This window comes from Nannospalax galili, unplaced genomic scaffold (genome assembly GCF_000622305.1).
Source record: "Nannospalax galili isolate Female #2095 unplaced genomic scaffold, S.galili_v1.0 scaffold1064, whole genome shotgun sequence".
Lineage (NCBI taxonomy): Eukaryota > Metazoa > Chordata > Mammalia > Rodentia > Spalacidae > Nannospalax > Nannospalax galili.
In genome coordinates, this window is record NW_008352126.1 from 1,529,469 (window position 1) to 1,538,049 (window position 8,581).

Consider the following 8,581-nt stretch of genomic DNA (forward strand, 5'->3'; position numbering starts at 1 on the left):
ATTTTCTCTAGACAGAAACACCCAAAGATTTGGGTTAATTCTTCTTCAGTCATAGAAACAAGACATCACTCTAATAACAACATATTCGAGATATTTTATAGTTTAAGTACTAACGTTCTTTGATTAAATGAGCATCTAAGTTGTCCTATATAGGACAGTTAGCCAGTATAAAAATAATTAAGCAGTATCTACATTTTATTAAGGAAATGGATAATTTCCATTTCTAATCATTAAAAAAAGAAAAAAAAGGTAGTTGGTTAAGCCTTTAAGGCATATAAAATTCCAATCTCCTAAATGATTTGATCTCTTGTTTCTATGACTGTTGTTAATATTTTTATGTAAATGAAGACATTCTTGTTAAAAGAAAGTTCAAAGAATACTATATTGTTTTGTAGTTTCTTCTATAATATGTTTCATGTATTTATTTTTTTAACTAAAGCTGGTATCATGCCAATATAATACAACACATGAAGTCATTATCCATAGATAAGAACTACTAGAGTTAGCAGTAGCCACTCCATGAGGTTATAGCTGTAAGGTCTAACTCACCCAAAGAAAAATCAAACATTAGAAAACGATGGATTTGTTTACATGTTCCAAATATAAACAAAATAGTTCATAGAGTTCAGATAACTGTAAATACAGGGGGAAGCATAGTCAATCTCATTTTTATTCTAATATTTGTTGCCTTAATCTGTTATATTTGCTCCATTAGGCTAAGCAATACTCTTGTTTATTTTAAGTGTAGGCATCCTACTAAATGTCACATGCAAATGTTATGTCAGATATAGAGGACAAAAGAAAAGTAAGATCCGGAACGTGATGGCTGATAGTTTTGATATGATCCAGGTGTTTCTTTCTTATTGGCTCTTCCAGCCAGCTAGTACTCTCTCCGGAAGACTGCTATCTCGCCTACAACTGAGCCTCATCTACATCAGATTCTAGGAATGAGCCTTCCTAAGACGACCTGTGAATAAATAATATGTGGCCCTTGCATGCACAAAATGTAATGCTTGGCCAACAGGGGAACTGTAAAAGAGAAGTTCCCAAAAGGAACTCCTGCACCTTGAACTGAATTTCCTGCAAGGCTAATTGTTGATCACTCCAGAGACCGTGGAGAGTTTGGAATATTGTAGGTCCAGTGTCTAATTACCATTTATCTTGGACCATCTTTAGCCCCCTGAACAGCCATTCCATACCCACCTCTGTTTCTGATCTAACATCCTGTGACTAACGGAAAAAACCTTTTAGAATGTGTTACCCTAGCAGACTACCCAGTCTCACCAATGGAAAGGGTAAGAATGTCATCGGATAGTATCTGAGACCTGTAGTTAAAAAAACCCCTTGCTTTGCTGTGATCCACCTACTGAATGTATCCTCCAATGTATTTGAGAAGTGTCTTGATTTGTGACTTTTCTTTGGTCTATTACTGTAAAAATGTAAGGCAACTGTTACCATGCTGCAACATGGAATTTGGAGTAAACTTAATCTGTGTTCCCGGGCTATGGTCACTCATATTTGACTCCAGAATAAACCATTTCTTCCCCTTTGAAGTGACAGTTTTACTTTTGCGGTGACATCTTTCAGGTACTTTCATATTTCAATAAATTTAGAAATTTCCCCAGTCTTTGGAGAATGTGTAATGTTGTTAAGTGTTAGACAGACCTGAAGTCCATAAAATAACAAGAAAAATAAGGGTTTAGTGATTAGTGTTGTGTGGAGAGGGGGAAGACAAGGGAAATTATGGGGACTTGGAGAGGAAATGCAGCCCCTCATTGCACAGTATGACTGAAGCCTCTCCACGGACTGAGAAGCAAGAATTGCAGCACAGTTAACAACATTTCAATAAAGGATGCCAACGTCTAGAGATGACGCTTTTTCAAATACAGAAATGTTATGTTGAAATGACGGAGTATCAGGTTCAAGTCCTAAATGTATACGGCCTTGGCCTGGTGCCCTGTTCCTTCTCCTAGTCACATTTTTGGGCTCTCAATTAAGATTAACTTTATTGACAGTGAAAATATCCTCCCTTCCTGCATTCCTTCAGTCTTATCAATTACAATCCTGTCAGATATCCCTCAGGAACCATTCTGTGATGGCGCCATTTAGGCCTCCTAACAACGCTTTGAAAATAGTATCTTCAAAACCTACCAGAATCCTATTTATGACTAAATGAAATGAGGCAAAAGTGGGGAAGGGGGCTCTCTGTGAGAGCCATGAGATGCTGTAAGCCTTACAGCATCTGATAAATCAAAGGCCACCTACCAGAGCCACTCCAGGCCAGTGGCTTCCAGATCCTTTGTCTTGAGAACAAGTAGGAATTCTACTAAAGGTGAGTTTAAAAGAAATTTTATTACAGGGTTGTGGATGGGAGTTTAAGAAAAGGAAAGAAAGTGGTCAGATAAATGGGGTACACCAACTCCTAGCCAAGGGGGTCCACAGGACCTATAGCAGAAACTGAAATTAAATGTGGCACAGTGAACCTGGCAGTCCAGATGGCCAACCCAGGAGATGTTGCCTCTCGGGCTTCAGCCACATCCTCAGGCATAGCCTCCCAGACGGGAGATGTGTGAGAGAAGAAAGAGAAGCCTCAGCAGGAAGTAGAGCACCTCAGGGTATTTCTGGCCTCTGTCCAGGATAGAACTAAACACATGTCCCTCTTCTGGCCAAAGGTAAGAAACAAGGCTCCTGTCTTTAACGTGTGTGACCCATTTTTCTATCCTGTTCTCACCCTGAAGACAATGAAATTTCTCTCTCTCTCTCCTCTCTCTCTCCTCTCTCTCATCTCTTTCTCAATCTCTCCTCTCTCTCTCCTCTCTCTCCTCTCTCTCTCTCTCTCTTTCTCTCTCTCTCAGAGAAGCCCACAGCCATGCTCTAGCACAGTTTTCTTTTATGCAGTACCTCTTCCCTTCTCTTAACTCTCGTGATTAAAATCTATGTTATATATGTCTTTTAACAAGCAAACGAGTTCTCTCTTAGAGAAGTCCACATCTTTGTGCTCTGGTGTATGTCATTTTCTTTCTGATGACTTCTCTTGTCATTAAACCCTCATGTTTAAGGCAATGTTAAAAGATCTTTAAAATCTTTTGTTTTTACTATGCATACAATATATGTGTGTAGGAGCATGTATGTACATGCCATGGCGTCAATGCGAATGTGGAGGTCAGAGGACAGCTTTGTGGAGTCCAATCTCCTCTTTCACCTTATGTGGATTTGAGAAACTGAACTCAAATCACCAGGCTTGAATGGCAAGTGATCTTATTTACTGAGCTATCTCCCCAGCCCTATCAAGGTATCTTTAATAAAATCTCAGCTCTTCTCCATACTACCTAGTCTTGAACTTCCTTTTAGCACTGAAGTTCTGATCCAGGTTTCTCCAGAGTTAAGGTCCCTCAAGGACCAGGAGAACTTTTAAAGCTCCTGAGAGTCACAGTATGGAGCTGTGTTTCTATTCCTGCCCACATTAACAGTGTCATGGAGACAATAGGAATTGTTGCAATTCAGACCAGTAAGTAGTTTGCTGCAGGATGGATCATAGAGACGTTGATATGTGGATTGGCTTGAAGAATAGGCAAGATATTAAAAGGCTTAGGTCAATTACAAAATCCTTCTTTTCATATTAAAGGTAAGATGATAGTCCATAACCCCAAACACAGTAATGGGTACGAGGGAATTTCAGTGTCATTACTAAAAAGTGAAATAGTGGGGCTAATGGGAGAAGCTGAATTAGTGGGGTACATATCAAGCTTATCACTACAGATGGATGAGGTATCAGAGACTTCACTGTAGTGTGGAGGTCCAACCAAGAAATTTAGGTTTCTAAAAATAAAACAAGGAGGGCTGGAGAGATGGCTCAGCGGTTTAGAACACTGGCTTTTCTTACAGGAGACCCAGGTTCGAATCCTAGCACCCACATGGCAGCTAACAACTGTCCAGAACACCAGTTCTAAGGGGATCTGACAGGGTCTTCTGTCCTCCGTGGGCACTGCACAGCACAGGTGCACTTACCTACATGCAGGCAATACACATTGCACATAAAATAAAAATTGTAGCAGGAGGCCTCCAAAGATGGTGCGGACCCGGAGCCCTGGGATTCACAAAGAATTCACTTCACTTCTTGGTCCTCAAATAGCCCGCCAAAAGGAGCTCACGCCTCCGCCTCCATACCCTGCCAGTGGCTGCTGACAGACTGCGTGGCACAGACCAATCAGAAAACGATATGCTGACTAAAGGGACTTGGGGGCAGAGAAAAGGGAAATATAAGGCCTGCCCCCTCCTGCATTAAACGAGCCTGCAGCACCTCGCCTAGTGCTTGCTTCTACCCAACTCCCGGGGTCTGTGTGTCGTGACTCCGTGCCTCTTGCCCCCCCTAATCAGCAGGGGACCTGATCCAGGTTAGGGTTTTCACAGCTGGCCTGAGGAGAACCTGCAACAAAAAATAAATACTTTCTGAAAATTAAAAAACAAGGATTTTCAAGGCAGACCGCTCATGGACAGCACTCTTGAACAGTGTGAGGTGCAAGATCTCCCCACTTTCTGTTGGCAGCCTGAATACTGTTGCACTGCTTGTACCACAGAGCTGATGCCCTGCCGGAGTGCCTCTGTATGGAGGAAGGCGAAGAGAAATCAAGCTTCCTTGAAATTGTTTTCTAATTAGCAAAAATAACAACTTATGATCACCTGGCAAATCAAATTGTGCTGTTTTGTTTTTTTATTGGTTACTGAAGAAAGAAGGAATCATTCAGGAAAGAAGGAATGAGATGAAATATATACCTGGAAAGCAACTTATGGTATCTGCTTGGACTAGGCCAAAATGTTTGAATAAATGAAAACCAGAAGTAGTTGCAATCTGATAGTGAGAAGTTGGACTACAAGGAGATTCTTAAGACAGTTTTCAAGATCCAGGTCTTTATGAAACTGAATTTGGTGGCATTGGATGAAGGTCAGAAATGCAATCATGGGTGGAGGATAGTTCAGATCAGAGATAAACTGTCATCTGTAATCCGAGGGAACCTACTCTTAAGAGCTGATAGTAGAAACGACACTATAGTAGAGGATCATTTCCAAGGAGGCATCAGTTGAACACCATTGCACACAGATGTTGAAATGAAGGAAAAGGAAAGATTGTGTATGTTCCCAGACTGTGAAATTTTTATGACTTATAAAACCAGGTACTTATCAAAACACAGGAAAGGCCAGAAGTGTGGTGACGATCACAGAGATCCTGGCTAAACTCAGGATTCTGAATTCTCAGTGAAATACTGCTTAACTTGCCATTTCTATGGCTTATTTCATACAAACAATGTATATTATGAATTAAAGTTTCCAGAAAGCAATTTGATGAAGAACATTCTTTAAAAGTTCATTGGTTGATTGGAGGTTAAATGATTATGGATGGAATGAGATGTTGTAGTTCAGAACCAAATTATCTTGGGCTATCTTTAGCCCCTTGAATGGCTGTTTATTGCATAACTCTGTATGTGACCTAACATCCATGTGACTATGAGATAAATCCTTTGTAATATATAAATAGACTCCTAGTTTCCACCAACCCTAAAGTTAACGTTTTCAGATAGCATCTGAGAACCATACAAAGATTTCTCTGTTTTCTTGTAACCATCATAGATAATGTACCCACCAATATACTTGAAAGTGTATTGATTTATGGCTTTCTTTGTTCTGTTACATTCCCTGAAAGAACCTATATTGACTTTCAAGAAGGCTGATCAACAGATCGAAATTTCAGAGATTGTGGAGAGGTTGGAATGTTAAGGCCCAGAACCGAATTGAATTAATGTTTTCCTGTCTTTGGCTTCTCCGGAGCTGTTCCTTGCCCTTCTCTGCATCTGACCAAACATCCTTGTTACTAGCATGTGAAAACTTTAGGAATGCATTAACTGACCACTGGCTTCCATTAACTAAAAGGCTAAGGATGCTGTAGATAGCATTTGAGGCCGATAGCAGAAACGGCCTCACTTTGCTCCGATCCATCTACCTAATGTTTCCAGCAATATATTTGGAAAATGTCTTATTTTGATTTTCTTTGTTCTGTTACAATAGACTTCGTGAAATTGTTTGCCCTTTGGAACATAGACTATGGGGCAGCCAGAATCTGTGTTTTCTCCCTTGGTCACTATTATGTGGCTCAAGGATAAACTATCTCTTTTCCTTTCTGCGATGAAAACTGTATTTTGTCTGTTTGAGACAGGGTCTCGCTGTAGCCCCAGCTGACCTGTAACTCACTATGTAGACCAGACTGGCCTTGAACTCACAGAGATCCACCTGCCTCTGCCTCCCCAGTGCAGGGATGAAAGGCAATGGCCACCACGCCTGGGTCAGAATTCATATTTTTAAATGTAGGAGGATTTCTTACAGTCTTTGAAATCATATGAAGAGCAATAAATTAGAGGATAGTAAACTTTAGATTATCTTAAATGCTATTTTGTACATTACAAATAGTCACAGAATACTTCTGGTACTATGTTTTACGAATATTTCTGGGAATTCTATTTCTAGCCTGCTGAAACAAAAGATAAGAATTTAACATGCTGAGGCTCCTGAAATTTTAGAAAGTGAAGAGAATTACTCTTTACTGCTACAAGCTTGAGAACTGTTTGCATGTTTCTTTTAGGAAAAGTTGTAAGTAGTTGCAGAAAGATTTTGAAAGTCGTGATGTTAACTTTCTGATATAAATCACCTACTGTATTTACCTTAAAGTGCTACCTGTGTTGCCTAGCTCTATAGTGCTCTCTGCAAGGCTAAACACCACAGAAGCATTAACGTCAAAAAGAGAAGCTGTTTCACACATGTGCTATTCTGCATGTTAGTAGGACTTTCTGCATGAGACTAACCAGCATAACAAGGGATCACAGATTTCCTGCATCCTGCCAGTCTCCTTAATCATCCTGTCTTCATCAAAACAGACCTTTGCTACATCATCCCATTTCTTAGGTCTTTGCTTTTCTCTTGATAGTAGATTGTCAAATTCAAGTTAACATATACAGATGTTAAAATGACTTAATATCCAATGTCCACTTAGGCAGTATTTTCCCTTTAAGGAAATCATTTAGTGGATTAAATAAAAAATGAGCTTTGAAATGTAGTAGGTTGGTACAATGGGGCATCTCTATGAGTGTAGTCACCAGTCAAATACTTTCCATTTATGCAGTTGAATTTATTTCAGTATGATCTGCTTCATGTCAGATGCTAGTTTCCAGAACAGTAGACAATTTCTGTCTTTATGAAACTCAAATTTGGTGGAAGATACAATGTTTAACATATAAGAAGCTAGAAATTCTAAACTATAATAAATTCTAAAAATATAAAGTATAATCTTTTCTGAACAATGTCATCTGGTAGGACTAAGTGAACAGAACAATGGAAAGAGACACTAATGAATATCATTACACTTGATATAGTTTTTATTTACTCTTTGAGGATTTCATTCGTATGTGCATGTTGATCACACCCACTCCTGAGTCCTTCCCCTAACTGCTCCAAATCCAGATCACACTTCGTGCCCTCACATCTCTGTCAACTTCATGTTGTGTTTTCACGTCTTATGGAATGTGGGTCATGTATAAGACTAAACCCCTACAGAACACTTATTCTTCCTGCTCCAGCATCCAGTCTGTTGCTAGATCCTAAATATACATGGAGGGCTCATGATTCCCACCCCACTCCATGCTAGGGTGTTGACTGGCTTGATCTTGTACTGGTCTTTTGCAGGCAGCAATGGCATCTCTAAGTTTCCTCCATAACTTTTGTCTCTTAGAATATTTCAAAACCCTCTTCCATGAGGGTCCCTAAGCCTTGGAGGAAGAACGGTGTGATATAGATGCCCCATTCAGGGCAGAGCACTCCACAGACATTTGTTCTCTGTATTATAACTGGTTGTGTGATTCTGTGTTAACTACTGTTCAAAGGGATTTCTCTGATGCGGTCTGTAAACTTAATTAATCTATGAGTACAGAGATGAATGTAGGGGTCAGATTAATACTATATCCACTTTAGCAAAATAATAGAAGTAGTTGACCCCTGGGGCCATGTAGCTTTATAACAAGGGGTTCTTGGCCAGATTTACATCACTAAGCATGCATTTCCTCCTGTGGAGCAGGGCTTAAATCCAACCAAAAAGAGGTTGTTTACCCCACACTGTTCATGGCATTATTGCATCCCTGGGCAGATCTTGCCTAATTTTCTTTCCCCAGTAGCCTGCATAGCATCTTCTGGTTACTATGAAAGTTAGCCAGGAGGAAAGAAGCTTACTGGTCAATCCCAACTTGATTTCTCCATGTCCAGTGTGCTGTCTTTACCAACAGGGTTATTCATCAAATTCTCATGGGCATCCAAGAGCAATGGCAATAGTCTATGCTGTTTGGGGGTTCTCCTGTAGGACCCTAAGACCCACTATGCCCCAATCCCTCCAGACCCCCACTAACTGATCTTTTAGCTTCTGTAAAATGCTTGGCTGCCACTTTAGACATGCCTAGACATGCCCTGGCATGCCCTGACCCCCGCCTGCTATCCCCCCCGCTTGCAGGAAACTATAGATTAAGCAAGCCCAGGCATGAAAACTGCC